The sequence below is a fragment of the Nannobrachium achirus genome, assembly GCF_963921795.1.
Source record: "Nannobrachium achirus genome assembly, chromosome: 2".
NCBI lineage: Eukaryota > Metazoa > Chordata > Actinopteri > Myctophiformes > Myctophidae > Nannobrachium > Nannobrachium achirus.
The window spans coordinates 1263849-1288499 of NC_137811.1; positions in this window are offsets into that span (position 1 = coordinate 1263849).

Sequence of the window (24651 nt, forward strand, 5' to 3'; positions counted from 1 at the left end):
ATTAGTGTGTGTGTGTGTGTGTGTGTGTGTGTGTGTGTGTGTGTGTGTGTGTGTGTGTGTGTGTGTGTGTGTGTGTGTGTGTGTGTGTGTGTGTGTCTGTTTTTTAAAGGACATTTTGTATTTTAAAACATGTATTCATGATGTTGGTATTTTTCTTTTAATTGCTTATACTGGAGTAGGCCTACTTCTAAATAACCTAACAGCGCTTAAGATATTTAAATTGGCAATTGATCCCCTGTAAATGGGCACTTATTAGCACATTTTCCATACCAACTTCTGACCACAATGTGATAATTGCCATTAGCAGATGAGTTTCTGTGGAGAGTGTGGTGTGTCAGAGGATGTCTCCCCGAACATGTGCGTGTGTCAAAAGTGACAACACGAAGAGCAGTCTATAACGCCCATTTATAAAGGCTATGTTGCACACCAGTGAACAGCATTTCTCCATTTAGACATTGTTTTAATGTTATTAAAACATTTTATTTTACACAGAAACATAATTTGCGTTGCATAGGTTCGTTTAAATGCTTAATGTGCATATCATGTGCACATGTTTCAATGCCCTCAGGGATACTCTTAATCTGAAGAGATCAACCGCAGTTGTCTTCGCCAGTTTATATTCGCCAAAGGAACATAGCTAATGAGGATCATTCTTCATAATCAGTGTTCAATCATGTATTGATTGAATTGATTGATTGATTGCCATTGAACAGGGGCTAACCCCAGTACTTGAGTCAAAGTATATGGACTGGCTATACTGCTGATAGCCTAATTGAAATTATGCACAAATTGTGTCATAAGTGGGCGTGGTTGACAACAAATATATTTGAAAAAAATGTGAACTGTTATTTAAAACATTAATTGATATAAATTAGAATAATCCATAAGAACATTGGCTCAGTGATGTCATTACGTGCGCAACCCGCATCAAAAACTCATTCAAGTCACCCAGGGACTCATTCATGTCATGGTCCCATGTCATGGACCCTACCCTCCCTGCCCCTTCCTTGTATATACTGTACATACTGATTGTTTAGACTTACTGTTACCTGCCCCTTCCTTGTATATATTGTATATACTGTACTTACTGATTGTATAGACCTACTGTTTTCTTTTTCTTTCTTTTTTTCTTTACATGTCTACTGCATAGTACTGTGTTCTATTTGTCTGTCATTCAATGTTATATGAGATACTTAAATGGTTTCCTGTTGAAATAAGCTTAGTCTTTTCATGGATCTCCTTTTAGTAGACCTTGTACCAGTGAACTGTACCGTCATGAATCTGTACATTTTCCTATGCAAACTTCTAATAAAGCCTTCAATCAATCAAAGTCCTGGGGTCCCGGGGATGCACCTCCATTGGAGTCCATGTTAAAATAATTTACCGCGTCGCGGTAAAAGAAAAACATTTTAAAATTCCACAGACACCACCATTGTTCATGGGTGAAAGCATCCTACTTTACCCTACGTTAACACAAATAAAATCCATGTAGAAAGTCTTACACAGGCGATAGAAACGTCAATGTTTTGATTCCACCGACGTCCGACGCCATTTTGCGCGCCCGAATTCATTAGGGGCACATGTTTTAGTAGTTTTAGTAGTTCTAAGATCAAACATTAACCAAATTGTTAAATAAATATAAGAAATAGGCAAACATTTTTGAAAATAGCCGATCTACAAGCTCACAGCGCTCGAAAACATTGTATTGAGGACTCATACAACTTTTCTGGGACCCATTTGAATGACCACCTGTGGGTCCCGGGACCCATTACATTGAAAACCTAGTAACATCACTGTTGGCTATGTGTGTAGGTTCCTCAGGTGCAGGATCTGTGTTGTTCTGTTCATTCCAGAGATACCATACTGCTGCAGTTTATATGATTTGTCCCAGGGACATGCTGGGCCCCTGATTCAGCCCGGGAAAAAGAGTTGGAGAGGCCCTCATTGCGCGCTATAGAGAGAGATCTCTCTCTATAGCGCTGCTGCTACTCAAAGATTTGCCATTTCAGATCATGACAAGTGACAAGCCAGTGGGCCAGTTATATTTTGTCGTTGTCGGGTGGAAACCTTGTATGTCCAAAACCGTTGGACATACATTGTATTTATCATTTAAAAAATGTACAGCCGATCTACAAGCACATTGTGTGCTTGTAGATCTGCTGTTTTCACTACTTTTGTGCGACGGCCTTGCATGATGAAGCAGGGCTTTGCTTTGCGAAAAAAATTACACATTTGAAACTTGGAGATACAAGGTTTCTGCCTGACAGTGACGATTTACTTTGTTGGCAAAAATGGAACGAAGGCCGACATTTAATTTTTTTTCTTTTTTCCTAATGGCCGGCCTGGACCGGCCGGGAATGAACCGGCCGTTCAGGAGTTGTCCCGCTTTTCCCAATGGCCAGCACGTCCCTGTACACAGTTGTGCTCAAAATTGTGACTCAGCTTGACTGAGGGGCAGTCATTTCGGAAGGCAGGGTTTTTCACTACTGCTAATATGACTTTTTTTTTTCTAAAAATGACAAAAGCCACAAATGCATCTCAAAATATCTAGGCTACATTTCACTTAAACGGCAGAGCTTAACTCTGCATGTAAATAAGACTTTTTTTAATTAATGTGAGAGATCGTCAGGTCATTTGCAGGTTAGACATTTATTTAGAACTTGAATATCTCAAAAGTAGTATTTCAGCATGGCATCATTCTATAAGCCATTTCTTCAAAACTGTTGGGTCAATCTCATTGTGTAGCTATGATCCCCAGCTTTCAAATGAAATGAAAAAATGAAAATGAGAAAAAATGCAATGACTAGCCGTCAGCTGCGCTGGGACACAATTATTCAACCCCCCTCTGCAAATCTGGTTTATTGGCTAAATTCACAAACTGACAACTGAATGAAAACCATAAATCATACAAGATGTAAATAGCTCAACAAAAGTAATATTTCTTGTCTTTTTTTTGCTCTTCCAAATGCAATGCTAAATGCCACTTTCAACACCACTTTCATTCAACTCTTAATTACACCTGAAAACATCTGTAATCAACTGCAATCGACTAATCAAGGGCTTAAATAGACTAATCAAGGGCTTAAATAGTTGCATCAGGTGTGCAATCTGGCCTGACTAGAAGTTTGTTGACTTGTTGACTGTGATTAGAGCAGTTAGAAACATGGCTAACTCTAATTAATGTTCAGAGAAGAGATCATTGCTTTGTACAAAAAAGGTACAAAGTAGTGCCCCCACCCGAGCAGAGGTTCTCCTCCGCTCCTTGGTGCGAGGACCGTCCCAATTCCGCTCCTGTTGGGGCCGCAAACCACATCTTGCCAACATTTGACACAACGTGAGCACAGCAGAGAAGATGCACAAACAATTCAGCGCGTGTCGCTGATCAGGATTTCACTTATATGTCTCTGTCATCCACACAAGTCCGTTTATAGCTAAATGCTTTGTGTCGGTTAAGTTATATAACCAGCCAGTCAACGGATACGATTTGAAACACAACTTTGCAAGTGAGGCGGATTTTTTGGCTGAATGAACCAACCACGCTTACCTCGAGTCGTCCCATCTCTCCAATCTGGCGATTAATCAATAACCAACAGGATTTAATATTGTCCGTCTTCTGCTGTCTGTTTAAAGTGCGAGGCGCTGTATAAATATGATTGACATAAAACCGCCATTCTTACCCCGACGATGCCCGGCGATTTAGAGAGAATGAATGTCTTTGAATGAATGTCTTTTAGGCTAAACCCCAATTTGAACAACACGTTTGTTTATTTAGCCCATGGCAATATTCTGCTACTGTAAACGTTTCTGTAAAGCGACTTTGGGTACTTAGAAGAGCCGTATATAAAGATGAAATATTGTGGAGATGATATACCATCTTTTTTTTTAATGCGGGTTGCGGGGCGGGCGGATTCGTTGATTTGTATATTGTTCTGCGGCGCGGGCGCGGGTGGGTTACGTTCCGTGCGGGCTGTGGGTCGTGCGGGTTATGAAAAAAAAAACTCACCCGCGCATCACTAGTACAAAGCAATAATAGACACTTGCAAAGACACTGACTGTTCCAAAAAGTACCGTTTTGAGCATAGTTCACAACAAGTTCTAAGTCAAAGGAACGGTGGCTACACTAATGAACACATTTGTCAACAGGTTGCTTGTTTGACTCCATCCACGTGACGTTGTCATGCTTGTCCTTTCTCTCCATGTTCATTAAAGGTAACATGCAAATAACGACTAACCATTTGTTCCATCTCATCAGAAAGGCCAGCAGAAGGAGTCATGGATGAGGAGAACTTTGTGTTTGTGGAGGTGACTGGGCATCCCATCACGGTCCTTAAAGGCCTAAACCGTCTTCTTCTCAGTAATGAGTTGTGTGATGTGGTTCTGTGCTGTGGGGGACGGGAGTTCCCCTGTCATAGAGTTGTACTGGCCTCCTGTAGCTCTTACTTTCAGGTGAACACAGATCCTCAACGTTCCATGTGAACATTTATTGACCTGGTGCTGTTAGTGGAATGACATCGAATGCGACCTGGGCGTTCATGTGAACTTAAAGGAGTAGTTCACCCCCAAAGTGACTTTTTTCTATTGATTATTCATGCCATGGAGACTTGAGTTCAATAATATGTTTTGGTATTTGTAGCATTCCAAAGACAAACCTTTGGATAAAGTAAATTTACCCCCATTGATTCCAGATGGGGACCCAAATGCATTCGGGTCCCCATCCGGAATCAATGGGGGTACATTTATTGTACTCAAATTATTGTCTTAGGAATGCAACAAAAAACTAAAAAAAATATTGAACTCAAGTCTCCATGGCATGAGTAATCAATAGAAAAACGTCATTTTGGGGGTGAACTACTCTTTAAGGCCATGCTATATGTACATACCGGTAATCAATGAGCTACACAATCATTTACATTTAGAGGCCTATACCATGTACTTTAGAACTAAGCCAACCTTTCACCTTTTCATCCTCCACATAGGCAATGTTTACAACTGACATGTTGGAGTCCACACAGGACAGGGTTGAGCTCCATGGAGGAGAACCTCACATCATTGACTTGTTGCTGACCTACGCCTACACTTCAAAGATGTCCATCCCCAAAGCACAGCTGCAGGAAAAGTATTATCACCTTTAGACTTATTCTCAATGGGCCTGAAAATTACGGCCCGGCGCTAAATGGCCGGGTACAATTTGAGAATTTTACCATGGCCAGCCCAACAGAAAACCTCTGGTAGGATTTAAAGAATGCGGCTATCAAAAGCAAACCCCAGATTATTTGTGAACCGGAGGTCATTGCAAGTGGGCTAAGATTCCTCCAGAACGCAGCCAGAAACTGGTGTCTGGCAGCTGGCTATGCATCACGTTTGCAGCAGGTCATAATAGCTAAAGGGAGCTCCACTTAAAGGAGAGCAAATCCCTAGCCTCCTTCAAAATTGGTATGAAAAGTCACATTCAGGCATACCTGCCAACCCTCCTGTTTTAGGAAGAAGTCTCCTGTCTCCTGTTCCAGAATGTACCCCAAAACAGGAGATTTTCACCCTTTTCATATTTGTAAGTAGCCTAGTAGTTTTTTCTTTTTCTTTTACCATTTCTCATTTCACACTTTTTGTGTGATAAGTAGGCTAATGTGTCAAAGACCCACTGATATGCAGCCACGGCCATTATAGGGGTATTTGATTGTTCTTTTTGTTGAAAGGTGTGAGATCTAGCTCTCTCTCTAAAATCAAGGCGAAACACCTGAAAAAATTGAGTCCCATCAAGGCGAAACACCTGGAGAAAAAAAAACTCATGCAAATTCAGGCATGAGGTTTCAGGCGGCTGCTACTCGTGACTTGTAAATAGACAGGCGCATGCTCAAAAAGACCATATCTACAAGCTAACAATGCAACATATTACAATGTGTTGTTAGCTTGTAGATCTTGTCTGGGCTCCCCTATGGGCTGGACGGTCACAGAAGTGAAACCTTGCATGCACACTCCCAGGAGTAGGGCTGTCACACTTATTACATAATCGCCTAATTGTAATTATTTGGCCTAATCGTCATAATCGTTTCAACATTATCGTTGAACAATGTTCATAATAATCACTTTAAAAAATGGTGGAAATAGCAAATCTACAAGCTCACTATAAGCTCACATAGCTCAATCTACAAGCTTGCATCGCGACGCGTTGTGAGCTTGCAGATCGGCTATTTCCACTATCAATGTGCTTTTTCAAATATAAAGTTGTTAAATATGTCAGTCATTTCTTTGTATATTTAGGTTTTGTGTCATATCTGCCATGTGCAACTTCTTAGCCTACAGGCCAAACAGAAATGTCATTGTCAACGACAGGAACACAATTAATTTGAGCAACAATTAATCGCCATGTAAAATGTCATAATCGTGACAGCCCTACCCAGGAGGCCAAGGAAAAACCTCTGCCCCAAATGTTTCACATTTGCCTGCTCACCATGAGGCTCATTCTTGCAAAACAAGTCTTTTTGGATAGTATTCCTACATATTTTGTATCTCTATAGTTATGTGATCAAGGATCTGTCGGATTTTTCATATTCCATCCTGGCTGGCAAAGATTGGCTTCCAAAGTTTGCAGGAGTGGCCCGTTCTGAACGAAATGTCTCATGAACACAGAGAAACTTTGCACGGAAGAATTTCAAATTGGCCTCATAGTGGCGCTATAACAGGTCTAACACCCCACAAGGTGTTTAGGGGTTAGATTAAGGGTTAGGGTTAGGGTTAGGGTTAAAAATGAATGGAATGTCCCCACAAAGATAGTAGACTATGTGTAATGTCCCCACAAAGTAGCAATTGCAAACCTGTGTGTGTGTGTGTGTGTGTGTGTGTGTGTGTGTGTGTGTGTGTGTGTGTGTGTGTGTCTGTGTGTGTGTGTGTGTGTGTGTGTGTGTGTGTGTGTGTGTGTGTGTGTGTGTGTGTGTGTGTGTGTTTTCCAATCTCTGCTGCTCTCCACAAAGCATTCAAACCTCTATGTTGAGTCATCAATACTCAATCACACAAAACGTCTGCAACGCTTCCAGATAAGTTATCCTCACAAAGTCACAACAGTTTGATTTCTCTCCCATCTACCCCCTCACCCGCCCTTTTTCTGGAAAACAAATGGGGTCACAGACTGTGGCCGAAGAATTTATCGATTTGGGGGTCACTGACATGATCATGTTTGAGAACCACTGCCATACAATTTAATGTATTTCAGTTAATGAGTTAAAACCATTGATGTGGCACAAACCTCTTTCCACAAACAATCAGATTTTGCTACAATATGTATTTTACCGGTGTTTATGTGTGTATTTGTTATGCATTTAATTTGAACGTTTTTATATTTTCTTTCTTTTTGGATCAGCATTTTGCTTAATTGATTACTGCAAATGATTAACAGAAGACAAGAAGGCAACATTTACAGGAATACTCATGAATGTCATCAATTATCTACAATTCAATAGTAGATAATTACTATTAAGACGCCTCACACAGTGATGTGGACATCAGGGATCTCCATATAAGGGCATAAAAGGGATTTGTTCCCCTGGCATCACAGGGATCTCCATATAAGTGCATAAAAGGGATTTGTTCCCCCTGGCATCACAGGGATCTCCATATAAGGGCATAAAAGGGATTTGTCCCCCCTGGCATCACAGGGATCTCTCTAACAGGGCATCATTCATATTGATGACATCAGGGAACTCCATATATGGGCATGAAAGGGATTCTGTTAGTGTGACATCACAGTGTCGCTAGAGCGTGATGTCAGAGCAGCAAACCCATTCTGGCAGAGTGGTTCCCCTGACATCACAGTGACATCAGAGCATGATGGCGTCATGATGACACATTTTTACGGTCTATGGGTTTGCCCATAGACCTTAAGTCTACACGCGGACAAGCTGTGACGTTTCTCATGGTAAACTGCGACCTTCAGTCACAATCATCATCACATGTATGGGTTATGCATTCTAAGATCCTCACACCGTCTCAATGCTCTCAAGCACATTGATTGAAACAGTGAAAACTACGTTTCAGCCTCTGTGGCCTTCGCCAGGTGTAACGGTGTGTAAAGAGTGACAAATCAGACAATTATTCACAAATACAGTCTGTGTCATAGTGAACAGACACATAAGATGTTATTGTTCCTGTCCACAATGAAACCTGAACAACAGAGAACCCACACACAGTCAGCTATATACTGTACACTACAGAATACAAGACAACATACGAGGTCTGGGTCCCCAGTTAAAATATGATTATTTCGGGGGTCGTGGCCTGAAAAGGTTGAGAACCATGAGGAGCCATTGCATTGAGAAAGTGGAAAAACCTAACATCTGTGGTGCGATAACCTGTAGTTCTACTAATGTGGTGTAACGTATTCATTGAATGTCCCTGTGACCTGGGGTACGTAGACAAAACCAACAGACCCCTTCACATCAGCTAGCATGGCTCTGATATCAGATACGGGCGCGTGGTGATTTTCCGATGGCCTTTAAGTCCGAGAGACTTAAAGTCCAAAAAGGCTGTTCAATTTAGTAGCCTATGAGAGCGGAGACACACACACAGGGGAGAGAAAGAAGAGGAGAGTGGAGAGGGAGTCAGCCGACGCTCGCAGCATGTGATGTTTAACATGTTAAACTTGGTCACACTCACACATAGGTTTGAGTGATTACTTGTTTAATGTGAAAGCATGATGGATAAAGACCTGGATGTTACCTCTTATTGTGTGATTCAGGTTGCATCCAGTCAATTTGAAGAAATAATAATCCAGCGTTTACTTGAGGTGACGTTTTCATTCACAACTTCTTGGCTAAAAATCCATTCTATATAGCCTATATGTCTTTTTATAGCCTAGTTTAAACTAAGGGAGCTGCTCGACTCTTTTCAGACCAGCAGCTGACAGGAGTGAGTGCGAGAGCTAAATTGAAATGACCTACATAATAATATGCGCTGTGGAATTATATAATTAATTATTTGGAAGCAGGTGTGTAAATATTCTAATCTATAAACATCTCAAATGGCTTTTATACTTTTTTGTAAGTGAGATGTGGCCTTATATTTTGATATGTGCTCAGATGTGGCTATTTATTTGCTGGCTTTTAGGCTAATTAATTATTTCAATCATGCCAACCTCTGCGCATGAGGGGGGGGCTCTCTCTCTCTCTCTCTCTCTACTCTGGGACATCGGATTCGGAGCTCCGTGCCGTCGGACTTTCAGGCCATCGGAATATCGAGATTTTGCCATCAGATACATCAGCGAGCATGGCTCTGATATCAGATGCAAGGAAGAGAGAAATCCCATAGCTGTTCTTCTTAAGCAGGCAGGGCCCAGTATTACTGTAGTTCATTCTGTTACTGTAGGCATTGAAAAGGTGGGAAAGCTCCTATATTACAAGGAGAAATGTTTTACATTCATTATGTCAATTCAATATGGCTCCTCATGGTCGAAATGAAGAGTTTGACCTCAAACTATTCTTTTAACTTGTCATATTGTATTTACATTATTTTAACCTATTTAAAGGGTTCAAGGGTTCATATTTTAGATTGTAATTAGAGAAAAGAAAAAGTGAGTGTCAAAATGTTTTCATTTGCTTCGTTCTATTGTTTTATCTTGTTTACCGTGCTAAAATGTGGGGCATGCGTACGCATGGGGGCTAAATATGTCTTTTTAGACACAATAAGCCAGCAGTTTCTTTATTGCTATTTACAGTAACACTTCTAGCCCCCATAAGTCATAAATCCAACCATGAAAGGTTGCGTTGTATCTTGGGAATGGGCTTATTCTGTGTAAAATTACATATTTAGCCACTTGTACGCATGCCCGCAACCACTGAAATAAGAACTTCTAAAACAATAGATCGAACATTCATCTTTTATATTCTTTAATTACTATCTAAAATATGAACCCTTGTTGTAAAAAAACTAAAGTTGTCCTGCTTATGGATTCTAAAGGAATTATGACATGCCGTTTCATAAAAGTCTTTGTCTTGGTCCTTACAACGTGTATTAAAATGTTAAAACTGAGAACTCCACTCCAGGGAGCCATGGCATTACAAAAAAAAAAAAAACACTGAATGTTGAAAGCTCAGGGTTTTTCTTTTTTGTGTGTGTAATTGAGGTCAGGAAATATATATGAAAATAAAAATAAACATTACAATTTAAAAAGTGAAATTTTTATGTCATATGTCCTTTAAAGGACAACTTTAGTTTTTTTACAACAAGGGTTCATATTTTAGATTGTAATTAAAGAATATAAAAGATGAGTGTTAAAATGATTTCATTTACTTCTTTCTATTGTTTTAGAGATTCAAAAAGAGATTCTTAGTTAACCCAAGTGCTGTTCGGGTCATTTTGACCCGTTTTACATTTTCATTTGAAAAAAAAAGGTAGAAGTTAAAAATGTTTCCACCTGAAACTCACTGGCCTTAAAGATTCTTCTGAGATGAACATGTAAAAAAAATATTTTTGCACTACACCCATGCTACACCCCCCTCATATTTTTTGAACCTTAAGTGCTGTTCGGGTCATTTTGACCCGGAAGCACAGAAATACACAGTATTATGCCAAAACACAGACACACAGTCACCCCCACTTCTAACACCCCCCTTCCGAAGCCCCATTCCGAACCCTCCCCCCCTTCCTATAAGCATGAGCAATATTGCCCAGTATTAAATGAAGTAGTTTTTTTTTACATGGATTTCAGCTAAATCAGTAAAAACGCCTAGCTCTTTCAGTGTTTAATGTGATATAGCAAAGCAGAAATGCAAACATTTACCAAATATATCATATGAATTGTTTGGTATTGAGTCAAAGTCAATGTATCATGATGATTTGTTAAGTTAAAATTTATATTAGTGTTGTTTTTTTTTTAAACCAAATATCCACCGGGTCAAAATGACCCGAACAGAACAAAGGTGTAGTGAATCTGAACAGAACTTAAGGGTTAAGTGGTTGGGGGCATGCGTACAAGTGGCTAAATATGTCATTTTACACAGAATGAGCCCATTCCCAAGATACAACGCAACCTTTCATGGTTGGATCTTGGATGTGAGTTATGGGGGCTAGAATTGTTACTGTAAATAGCAATAAAGAAACTGCTGGCTTATTGGGTCTAAAAAGACATATTTAGCCACTTGTACGCGTGCCCCCAACCCCCATGCGTACGCATGCCCCACATTTTGGCACGGTAAACGTGATAAAACAATAGAACGAAGCAAATGAAAAAAATGTAACAGTCACTTTTTCTTTTCTCTAATTACAATGTAAAATATGAACCCTTGTAAAAAAACAAAATTGTCCTTTAAAGGGCCTACACCATGCTTTTAAAACTATATTTTTTGTATAAATATATGCTCAAAATTGAGTCTTAGACAGGTTTTAACCCTCAACAAACACTCTGACCTTTCCTTTGTTTGTTCTAGCTCTACTATAATGAGGCTCTCCAGCTGCAATACCAAAATCGGCCTCTGTTTGCTCAGTGGCGCATCTAGTGGGGTTTTTCCAAAGGAAAGAATTTTTTTTTGAAAAAATATTTTTTTTGAAAAAAAAAAAAAAAAAAATATTTTGTTTTTATTTTTTTTTAAACAGAAACGTGTGTGACGTCACACGCGTCAATTCTCAGAACAGCACTGTTCTGAGAGCTTCTCATCTCTGTCTTCCCAAAACCAGAGAAAGACACACTTGTCAGAAATAGGACTTTGTGAGGATAGAAGGTGCCAGTGGGACACCAAAAAAAGGTTTTAAAATAGAAAAAGTGAAAATTCATGGTGTAGGTCCTTTAAGACAAATATAAAGAGCTTTAAGTAAACATTGCATCCCTGATCCAATCTAAAGTGCTGACTTCATCATGGTTCACAGTAAGTCATATCAGGGCAGTGTGTGGTCACATCCACCTTTGAACCCTTCCTGTTGGTGCAGGGTAGAGAATATAAAACAACAGTTATTTTCTTTCTACTGTTCTCGCTGCTCTCACTCCTATACTTTCACAGTTTTAATGTGCAGACATGCGTGTGATAATACAATGCTGTCTCCTCTTCACATGGCTGCATACTCTTAACTCAGTGAATGCTGCAGGTAAGACTATATTATAGTAACTCATTTAACCCTCTAAGGCCCAAAAATAGAAATACTTGAAAATATATATATCTATATTTATGAAGTGTTTGCAAAATTCTTCTTTTATTCATCTTTTAGTAAGGTTTTATGGAAATGTTGTAATATCACAACGTTGGGCTCTAAGGGTAGCAGAATTAGGCCATTTGTACACATTGTCTGAACAACATGGTTCACATGTTGAGACTTCAGTAAACAACTAAGGGTTCATTTGCATGCTGATTGTTTATCACCTAGACCCAGTCAACTATATAATATGGATAATAATAACATTGGTCATATTTTTATGAATAGTTGATTTTATATATATATAAAAAAGAAAAACATGCATTTTCAACATCTTCACAGGGTGGGCTATATACAGAAGGTGGCTTTGCATATGACATTATTTAGCACTTTAGAAAATGGTCATTTGTGCATACAAGTGAAATGTGTACAACAGTGTTTGTGTGAATGTGTTCTTCATTGTCGTCTTCTGGCAACCAGCTCTCAGGTTCTGACTGTTCACTTGCAGTGAAAGTCAGAGAAACAGTTCGTGGTCTCTGAAAAGCAGAGACGCACATCACACTTGCGGCATTGCGTGGTGGTGAACCCAGTAGGGCAATGCCTGCAGCGCCCCCTCGTTGTTTTCATTGGCATATGCCCCATCTGGTCCTGGCGTACATCCGGTGGCAGGTGACCACATGCTCTCATGTGGGGTGCTGCCTGGTTGGATCTGAGGATGGTCTCTTCCCAGTGACAGGGCTGCTTCATGCTGGGCTTCCCTTGCCTGAAGGTCGTTCTCTCTTTGGAGTGGTTTTGACAGTAGTGTCCATCTGATTAGAACAAAAACAATTAATATACATGTCAAAGAAACATTAAAGAGGTGGTGCCATAGTTTTGTACTTTTTCTGTTTTTCATGTGTCTAGGAGGTTGAAAGTACTTCATTAGACCCCCTTATGTGTTTTTTTTTTTTTTTTTTTTTTTTTAGAAATGATGTATTCTCTTAGTATTTGTTTGTTTTCTCTTGGAGGCTGCCACCTTGTGGTGAAAAGTGTCAGTTAAAAAACACAGATAAGATGACATCACAGAATCAACTCCTCCCCTATTTACCATTCACCCAACACTGTGGGGTGTGGCTATATCAGCTGGGTCACCACCCACCATGCCATCCATGCATACTTAATGAACTGGGGGTGTGTCCACATAAAAACCCAATTCTAACTCTTTCTGTATACTTTTTTTGGAAAAAAATCTTCCTCCTGGTATAATCATACTACCTGATAATCATGTTTTATAGGGGGGAGGGGGGGGATCATGGCACCACCTCTTTAAGATACAACACTGAGATATCTTCATCTGACTCTTCATCAGTGTCACTCACCATCAATGTCTTTGTCCACATCACTCTCTCCATTCTGGACAGCATCTAGGGCATCCTGCACACTGTAGCGAGGTGGCATTCTTTGCATACTGAAATGGAGAAAAAAAAATACAATTGGATTAGCTTTAGTATGGGTGGTGAGCAAATTGATTCCACATTCCCTAAAGTAACCACAAATCAAACAATACTGTCTTTCTGTTTGTCTGTCTGTCTGTCTGTCTGTCTGTCTGTCTGTCTGTCTGTCTGTCTGTCTGTCTGTCTGACTGACCACCCTATTACAAAAGAACAGGTTATTTTGTTATTCTGGGAAGACATTGGTGCTAGACGCCAATATCTTTCCAGAATAACAAAAGAACAGGTAATTTTGTTATTCTGGGAAGACATTGGTGCTTGCCAAACAGGTTATTTTGTGTAATGCAGAAGACCTCTTACCCAGCTATAATCTACAGCTACAAACAAGTACCAAGATCTTCCATGAACTAACAGATTTTAGTTTTAGTTTGCAAAAGTAATGTGCAGAAGTGCATAAACAGAATAAGAACTTGGAACTCAGCTCAACTCAGTATTATTGGATTAGAAATTAAAGTAACAATACATACAGTATATTAGATTGTGATTTTCATCACAAAACATACACTAACCACTTCTGTCCTCATGCATTTCAGCCATTTGAAAATAGACAATCTACAAGTTCACAATGTGTCGCAGATCTGCTATTACTGCTATAATCTACAGCTACACTACAGCTACAAAACAGTTCCAAGATCTTTGCAAAAGTAATGTGCAGAAGTGCACAAACAGAAGAAGAACTTGGAACTCAGCTTCGAGTACAATAGTATACAAGTATTATTGGATTCTAAATTGAAGTAACAATACATATATTTCCTACATTATGTAATAATATATCTATAATATGGTATGGAATGTGTAGAAAGTGTGTGTAATTTAAAATATATTGTAGATTCCTGACAAAACATGTCTGTTTAGACTACAGAATATCCAGGCATGTAAACTGGCAAAATGGCTATGTGCTGCCACAAAGACCCAACGTTGTAATATTACAACATGTACGGTATAAAACATCATCTAATTCATATTTTGGTGGATATATTTCACAATAACAACATATGTACAGTACATGTTCTAGACATTTTGAAGTACACAAGAAAAAATCTTAAAGTCATTTTACTTTCTTTGATCTGATCAGTTTGGCCCAGTGAAAGAAAGCGTTGTCACTCTGCGAAGTTCTGCCAGTTGTGGTAACTTCAAGAACTTGTAGGCGGTACTTATATACACATTTCCTATCTATTAGCATTGTGAGAATGAACAATAGGACCCTATGACTATGTTAATGTGGTGGGGGGAGCCAAAATAAAAACATTTAAACCTTTTTTTGGAAATGTACAAACTTGTAATATTACAACAGTGGGCCTTAGAGGGTTAACATTAGTTATTAGTATACTACTTTGTTTTGCCTGTGTCTTGTTTTATACAACCATGTCAAATTGCCAAGCAGTATTATTACTATTTCTCTGAGTATTGATCAAATTGTAAACTGGAAGACTTTTTAACCAGTTATGACTTAAATGTGGACATAACCAGAGTGATGTCATTATAAGTTGCGTATCCATAAAGTTGTTTTTTGCGCATTAAGGCTTTTGCGCATAAATCTTTTTATGGAAACACTTCAAAATAAAAAAAATAAAAATAAAAATAAATAAATCGTTCATTATTCGTAAAAACATTTATGCGCTTGGAGGAGGTGGATTTTGAGGCTTTATCGAAAAACGTAATGCACATTAGTGAATGGAAACACTAAAGCAACTTGTTTTGAATTAAAATGCATTGAACTCGCGGGAAGGGCTGGTGGGGGTCGGCCGCCTCTTGGTTGTACAAAGTTATCAACATGTTCAAAGTTATGCTCAAAACTAAGTAAAACCATTCGTCATTATTATTCTCCATTCTGTGACGCCGTTGCGTGCACAGAACGGCCGAGAACAGCAGACCTCCAAGCTCACATCGCATCCGCAACCAGTTGTGATGAGTTGTACTGTAGGCCTATAGGTAAGCTATTTTGCGTGATTCCACACTGAGCTAAGCATGATCAAGTCAATACTGAAGATGTGGCGTATATGGCATAGATTTCTACACAAAGAGTGTAATTCTTTCAACATAAGATGCTGCATTCAAGTTCAGGAGAGTTTGGACAAGGCAATTCTCTTGAATGCTGCCTTCAGGTATGGCATGGAAAGAGGGGCATTTGCATTTCTTTCACGATAGTAAAAATCAAACCTCAGTTCGAAGTCAAGCGGTGAACTTTTATTCTATGTGTTCTAGAGCTATGAACTCTGTGATCTATACATTCTTCCCATTCTGAATGAATGAATGAATGATTTTATCTGGAGGGCCGAATTGTCATGTGAAGCTTGACCAATCCTCAAAGTATGGTCTCATTGGACATTTTTAATCATCCAATCATCAGACTGGGACGGACGTTACACAAATATTCTGGACGTACGGGACAGATAAAACCTGTTCATTCTGGACTGAAATGACCATATATGGACATGAACGGGACACACATGTACGGGACAGATAAAACCTGTTCATTCTGCACTGGAATGACCATATATGGACAAGAACGGGACATGAATGTCTCTTGTGTCTGCAGCATCCCAGGCGTCTCCTGCGTCTGCAGCATCCCAGGCGCCGCCTTCACAGCCTGCAGCATCCCTGGCATCTCGTCCAGAGCCTGCAGCATCCCTGGCGTCCTCCCCGGATGTCACCAGCACCTCAACCTCATCTGTCTCGTCTCAGCATCCTTGCAGCTTGCTGGATGAAACCCTGCCCGCCTCAACTCTGCATCCCAACCTTCCGCCTGACGATGTCTCTGCTGCAGCCGCCTTGTCTCTCATCTCACCGTCCTGGGCGTCTGCCAGACGTCACCTCATCTTCATCTTGCTGTCCAGGCCGTCCATCTGACGGCCGTCCATCCGTCCATCCTCTGTTACTGCCACCCCGACCCAGCATCCAGGTCGTCTGCCTGACATCTCTGGCTCGGCCCTGTTCCAGCATCCAGGCCGTCCGCCAGACATATCTGGCTCGGCCCTGTTCCAGCATCCAGGCCGTCCTCCCGACGACACAGCTGCTGCCTCGCCCCAGCATCCTGGCCGTCCATCCGATGCCTCTGGTTTTTCCTCATCACACCCACCAGGCCAATCGTTTGGGTTTTTGTCTCCAGTCCCCTGCCTTGGTCTCCCTCCTCCAGACCCCCTCCATCCGCCCTGCTCGGTGTTCCTGATCAGCATGATGGGACGTCTGGAAGCCGTCCCTTTGGGGGGGGGGGGGACTGTCATGGTATGTGGCGCTGTGTGGCCATACTGTGTCTTGGTGTGGGCATTCTGTGCCTCTGTGGGGGCGTCGGCTTGCCAGCCAGAATTCTCACTCACCTGTCTTCACTCCCTCATCAGCCCTAAAGTGCCATGCCCCTTCCACACCTGTAACCACTCCTCTCAATCACCTACTCACTATAAGACTGGACTCATTCCACACACACACTGCCAGTACATTGTTGCATGTCACCTTACTCTGCCATGGACTTGTTTGTTGCTACTTCGCCATCACCTTGTCCTGCCTTGAAGTCTTGTTGTCCCTTGTTTGCACCTCTGAAGGTTTGTCAATGTTTGGACTTCTGATTTATGCCCCGTTTTCATTGCGCAAAACTTCTGGAAGTTTCTTAAAAAATGACGGCAATTTTGAAATTCATGCCATGTGAAAACGGCCCCTTATTTTGTGTTCCGGGAGTTTTGGAGTCCTAAATTTGACGGCAAAATACCTAGTAATTTTTGCTGAAATTACCGTGAGAATACAAATTTCCCTTCTGTGAAAACGCATACCGTTATTTTTGGCGTCTTTTTGACAAGCAGGTGCGTAAGGAGCCAATGATAACAGTTAAAGGCATTATTTGGGATTGAAAACGATCTGAATGTGAATGGGATATACAGTAGAAATAAAATACAGAGTAAGAGTAGAGTCGCATTGTGACCATGGCTGGCTGCCTGCAAAAGTGCAATGATTTCTCAACGGTAGCTCCTTTTGGAACCTCTTCCAGTGAGCGAGTGCGAGTCCACAGCTAATCTAAAGCCCACAGCCACAGGTGCAACACGTTGCATTAGATCCTTTTTGAACGGACCTTATGCGTTGTTGTTGCTGAGCATGAAGAATATTTTGTTTAGTTAAATCCATTTGTAGCGTTCAGAGTGAGAGAGAGAGAGAGAGGCACCGATGCCACCGCAGTAAACGCACCGAACTGGGGAGACAGGAGAGTGTTTTTCTTTTTTTTCTTTTTTCTTTTTTAGGTCTTTCAGTCCAAGTGTTGCCATGTCTGCTAATTATAAGCGACTCTGGGCTTCATTTCCGTAAAGTTGCTTGTATATGATAGTTGCTTGTTTCGTTTTATTTGTTGTGAGCTTGTAGATCAGTAATTTTCAATTAGCTGATGTGGCGATGCGTGTAGTTTTAAAGTGCTTGTGTGGCTTAGATAATATCACTTTTTTGGGATTATTTTCGTACACCTGGTTGCTTAGTTCTCTCGCAAAGTCTGGCAACACAGACTTTCATACCGCGACAACGCTTTAGTGAAAACGAGGTATTTTATGGCTATGCCAGCATTTTTGCTTATGTGAAAACACCCAAAAAACAAAACTCCCGGCAAGTTGAAAATCATTATGCTAATTATTTTGCAGGAAAAATTCGGAACTGTAGTGAAAACATGCCTTTAGTCAACTTGCCTATTGCTATGTGAGGTTTGCTCCTGGACTTCTTGACTTGGCTTTTTGCCGTTGTATTTTCTTGTATTTTTGGACTTCCAGTTTTTGCCTTTGATTTTGCTGTTAAGCTTTTTGGACTTTATGTTTTGCTTGCATCTATTGCCGCTTTATGTTTGTAAGCTTTACTTTGACTTTATTAAATATCTTATTTGATTCTATTCTGCTTGTGGCTCTACATTTGGGTTCAGTATTCTGCTAATCGTGACATTTTTTTTAAAAAGTGGAATATCCCTTTAAAGCATAAAATAAAGTAATAATGCGTTCCATGTGCAGTCCCCTCTGGTAGTTGTTATGTCTGTATGGTATACTCTCCCCTCTGGTAGTTGTTATGTCTGTATGGTATAAACTCCCCTCTGGTACAGTAGTTGTTATGTATGTACGGTATACTCTCCCCTCTGGTACAGTAGTTGTTATGTATGTACGGTATACTCTCCCCTCTGGTACAGTAGTTGTTATGTATGTACGGTATACTCTCCCCTCTGGTACAGTAGTTGTTATGTATGTACGGTATACTCTCCCCTCTGGTACAGTAGTTGTTATGTATGTACGGTATACTCTCCCCTCTGGTACAGTAGTTGTTATGTATGTATGGTATAAACTCCCCTCTGGTACGGTAGTTGTTATGTCTGTATGGTACAATACAGTCTCCTCTGGTACCAGTTGTTATGTATGTATGGTATACACTCCCCTCTGGTACGGTAGTTGTTATGTCTGTATGGTACAATACAGTCTCCTCTGGTACCAGTTGTTATGTATGTATGGTATAAACTCCCCTCTGGTACGGTAGTTGTTATGTCTGTATGGTACAATAATACAGTCTCCTCTGGTAGTTGCCCTTGATGCCCTGCCAGCATTTTCCCTTCACCCTATATGAACTGGCTCAGTGGAGGAGGTGCAAGCCCATAATAGTTTTGAGCAGTGGTAAACCGCTCCATAGAGTGGCTGGGTGTGTGTCTGTAGCCACTTTTTCCTCAGCGTTTTGCCATAGCATTGTGTGTGCGTGCGTGCGTGCGTGCGTAGGTGCGTGCGTGCGTAGCATAGCCTGTACATCCGAGGCTGCAATCACACTGGAACGCACTGAGTTCAGTCCAAGTTGTGTGTTCAGTCAAAGTCTGTTCCAAAGAATACATTTCCCAATATGCTTTGCGGAAGTGGGCAGTTCCGCTTGAGGAGGAAGCAGATATGGTATTTGGCCATGTAGTTCTTTTGGAGTTGTCATCGGGTGAAGGCAGAGTACTTGCTGCTTTTTGGTGACACGTAAAATGGATATACAAGCTCACAGCGCGCCACCATGCGACACATTGTGAGCTTGTAGATCTGCTATTTAAAAAAGTTACTTTAGGCACTTGAAGTACATTCTAATGCCAACACTAATACTTTTACTCAAAACATTTTGAATTCCAGGCTTTTACTTTTAACAAAGTATGTGTATGTTTCAGTATTGATACTTTTATTTAAGCAATGAATTTGAGTATTTTTCCACCACTGTATAAAGCTTACATTTTATTATGAATAGCACATTCAATCAATTGCATCTGTGTAGGCATCACTGTCACCATGTATGACATGTAAAGACATATTTGTAATATTCATTGTTATTGTTGAATGTTTACTGTGACACGCACTTAACTTTAATTTATAATAGTTTTCGTTCTGAAATGGAGGTTTCATGTCACTGCAGTGCAGACAGACTGCTGCTGTGGAGTACAAACTACAAGTGAACACAGCTGTGTGGGATTGCATCATGGCCTTTCTCTCCTATTGGTTGGCAGTTAAACCCTGCCCTTCTGTCTCATCAAGTGCAGCTTGTCTGCCCTCTACTGCTTGCCTACAACTCTCTGTGGTTGTGCTTAAGCAAGTTGGGTGGTGTTTGATGCATGCAACAGAACACCACAGGACTCTCACTAGACTTCAAACCATGTGACTTCCATCCGGAATGCATTGTGCTATCTCTGCCCCCCGCCTCCCCCACACAACTCTCACTCAACTTAGTGCTTAAATGTCTGTAGCCAGCCCTAGACTTAGATCCTAGTCTGAAGACGTTATGCAAGCACGACCACCGCTCACTTCACATTGGGTGTGATTTTTATTTAATGTCTGTTTGAGAAACCAATCAGATACATAGACTATGTGTGGATGAAAAGTAGTAAGTATGTTACCCATTTACCTGGACCAATTAGCCAGTAGCTGTGCCCCTCCCCTAAAAGCTTTTGTCCAATGCTAGCTTAGCAACCGGCAGCTTGCCAAGGCTGTTACCAAGGCAAACCTTGGCAAGCAGGAAGTTATTCTAAGCTAGCATTGGACAAAAGCTTTTTGGGAGGGGCATAGCTACTGGCTAATTAAGTGTGCCTGCCATGCAATGGCAAAACACTTATTGTAATCCGCCATACTTAAGTAAGTAAGTAAGTAAGTAATGTCGCCACAAAATTTCGGCACGTAATAAGTGCCGCACGATTTACGCCAATATATACATCAAAACGTGCGGCTCGGCCGGGAATGGGGTGCTATTACTTTTCTTTCCGATCCGCGTTACCATTGCGACGTAATTCGCAAAAAACGACGCCAAAAAACCCCATTCACTTAGAATGGGGGAAATTTCGGCACGTAATAACTGCCGCACGATTTACGCCACCCCCGCAATATACACATCAAAATGTGCGGCTCGGCCGGGAATGGTGTGCTATTACTTTTCTTTCCGATCCGCGATACGATTGCGATGTAATTCGCAAAAAACGACGCCCAAAAACCCCATTGACTTAGAATGGGGGACTCCGAAAAAAAACCAGAAACTTTGGCGCCACATAACTCTGCCATATTTTTGCCTAGCAACGTGATTTAAACTTTAAAATGCACACACAACTTTGGTCTTTTTCCGGCCAATAGGGATGAGCTGTAATTGATTAAGCCCCGCCCCCTCTGTAACAGGAAGTGTCCTTCGCCAAACAGGAAGTGCCTCTATAACTCATGAACCGTTTGTCGTACAGACTCGCGGCTGGTGTCATAATTCTTTTTTTTTTCTCAAATTTTTTTTCTGAAATTTTTTTTTCTCTAATTTTTTTTTTCTCAAAAGAATTTTTTTTTTCTCAATTTTTTTTTTTCTCAAAATTTTTTTTCTCAAAAATTTTTTTTTCTCAAAAATTTTTTTTTCTCAAATTTTTTTTTCTCAATTTTTTTTTCTCAAAAAATTTTTTTCTAAATTTTTTTTTTCTCAAATTTTTTTTTTCTCAATTTTTTTTTCTCAAAAAATGTTTTTTTCTCAAAAAAATTTTTCTCAAAAAACTTTTTTTTTTCTCACAAAACAATTTTTTTTCTCACAAAACAATTTTTTCTCAAAAAAACTGTTGTTAAAGTGCGACCCGTGATAACGGCCAAAAATGCGCCAAAACGCCACTAATTAGTCGAAATGGCTGTGGGTGGTGTCATATGAAGAACCATAATGTTAAAGCTTATGCAAAAAATGCTAATGTTAAAAAATGTAACGCTAATGCTAACACCAACCGCTACACAAGGTTGCACAGACTTAGCGAGCTGCAGGCACACTTAAAATTTCTTGGAAATTTTCTTTTCTAGTTGATATGCTGCCAGCGTCATCACTGTGCTGCTCCCCTTACAGTATATCATCACTGTCTGGCAGAAACCTTGTATCTCCATGTAAGTGCTGTTGATGACTAAAAAACTATAAAAATACTAAAAATGCTAAAATACAATAATTAATGGTCATAAATCCATAAAGTATAAATAACTAAAATAAGTTCATGGTATAAATAAATATTTGGGTTCATAAGTGATTTCATGTAAGGTTAAAATGCATAATATGAAGATATGTGGTTAAAACATTATGGGATGGAACAATGATTCCCTGCATGTCTATTAGCTGCACACGGGACCTCTTTGATGTAGGCTTGATTACATGTCATTGCTCACAGGTGTAACAAACAGACCTGCACTCTGCCTAGGAGCACTAGCTGAGCTCTGTGTCTTGCAGTCAAATAAGATGCACCTCTAAAAGTTTATTTTAAGTTAAAAAGGACAAAGGAAAACGCTGAAAAGAAGGACTATAAGAACTGTATGCAACCTTCGTTGCATACCGAAGAACCTCCGTTCACAATAGCGGCCACCGAGGTATTCTATATTTAGATTTGACTTTGATGTGGACGCTGTATAATGGACACTGCGCGTTGCGCATTTTCTTCATGTTCTGTATTTTCATTTCATGTACTGTATGTTTGTGAGTACTGTACAAGTTTATTGATTATTGTTTATTATTTGTGTGAACCTAGTTCTCACGGCATGTTTGGAGGAGAAGAGAGGAGGAGAATAAACTGCCCGTTTTCATAAAGAACCGACGCCGACCTGTGTTTGTTGTGAAGGGAGCTACACTCCAAGTTTCACATATGCAGGGCCGGCGCGTATAGAGCATCGCAGCGGAAGTGGATTCCTGGGGTCACTTAAAATTCCCCATTCTTTTTGGCCATAGACTTTTACAAAAATATTTATAACAATTATGTTAAGCCTCGAACCAAGCCATCCAGGATGGAGGTGAATCATGACCATATAACCTTTTTTTCTATGAAAAGAACATTTTGAAAATCGCTAAACACAATATATACATCAAAACGTGCGGCTCGGCCGGGAATGGTGTGCTATTACTTTTCTTTCCGATCCGCGTTACCATTGCGACATAATTCGCAAAAAACGACGCCCAAAAACCCCATTGACTTAGAATGGGGGAAATTTCGGCACGTAATAACTGCCGCACGATTTACGCCACCCCCGCAATATATACATCAAAATGTGCGGCTCGGCCGGGAATGGTGTGCTATTACTTTTCTTTCTGATCCGCGTTACCATGGCGACGTAATTCGTAAAAAACTACGCGCAAAAAACCCCATTGACTTTGAATGGGGGACTCTGGGAAAAAACCCAGAAACTTTGGCACCACATAACTCTGCCATACTTTTGCCTAGCAACGTCATTTAAACTTTAAAATGCACAAACAACTTTGGTCTTTTTCCAGCCTATACGGATGAGTTGTAATTGATTAAGCCCCGCCCCCTCTGTATTCCTATTGGCTGGGTTTTAAACAGCCACTACTCCAGTTCACAGCATGGTACCGTCTTGAAACTTGGTGTCTGGACTTAAACGGCAAATAGGGACTTATTACTTAAGCCCCGCCCCTCTTAAGCCCCGCCCCTATCTTCCTATTGGCTGAGCTTTAAACAGCTATATATCCAGTTTGCAGCATGGTACCGTCTCGAAACTCGCTGTGTGTACTTACATGGCCAATAGGAATTATCTGTAATTACTTAAGCCCCACCCCCTCTGCCTTCCTATTGGCTGGGCTTAAAACAGCCATGTCTCCACTTCCTAACACGTTACTGGTCTCAAACTCGGTGGGTGGTCCTACAGTCCCAACAGCTAACCGCTAATGCTAACAAATGCTAATGCTGCTAATGCTAATAAATATTAATGCTAACAAATGCTAATGTTAACAAATGCTAATGCTAACACATGATAATGCTAATGCTAACAAATGCTAATGCTAACACCAACTGCTATACAAGGTTGCACATACTTAGTGAGCTGCAGGCACACTTAAAATTTCTTAGAAATGTTCTTTTCTAGTATTAAAATATGTTTTCACATAGGATCAAAGGTTATATGGTCATGATTCACCTCCATCCTGGATGGCTTGGTTCGAGGCTTAACATAATTGTTATAAATATATTTGTAAAAGTCTATGGCGAAAATGAATGGGGAATATTAACACTCACCCTGCCAAAAAAGACGTTTCTATAATAAAAACGTCTTTTTAACTATGGACCTCCCTGCCAGACGTATTCTGGACGTCTTTTTTAAATAAATAATTTAAAAAAAATCTTTTTCGAAAAAAAATATTTTGGACCTCCAACAGTGTACTAGGCATGATCGCGATCGCGAAATTGCATGTTTAACCCCCATACCAACCACATCTTTCAAACATGGCAGCCATGTTTGTTTACATTTGAAGAAAACATAAGGGCTGCCTTCTCCTTAATGCCTGAACGGATTTCCAAGCGGATTTTTTGTTTGAAAGCTGTGAAAAGCATGCACATGCATAGTGCATGATCTGTGCACGAATGTGTGCACCAGCGTGCACACTATTTTTTTTAACCCTTTGTTGGCGAAACGGCAATATAAGAGATCCCACTTTAAATATGGCACCGACTGAGTTAAGTGACCCCAGGAATCCACTTCCGCTGCGACGCTCTATATGAAGGCGAACTAGTCAACTGCCTAGAGCGGCACTTCTGAGAGGCGCCGAAAATGTGTTGGGGAAGAGAGAGAGAGAGAGAGAGAGGGAGAGAGAGAGC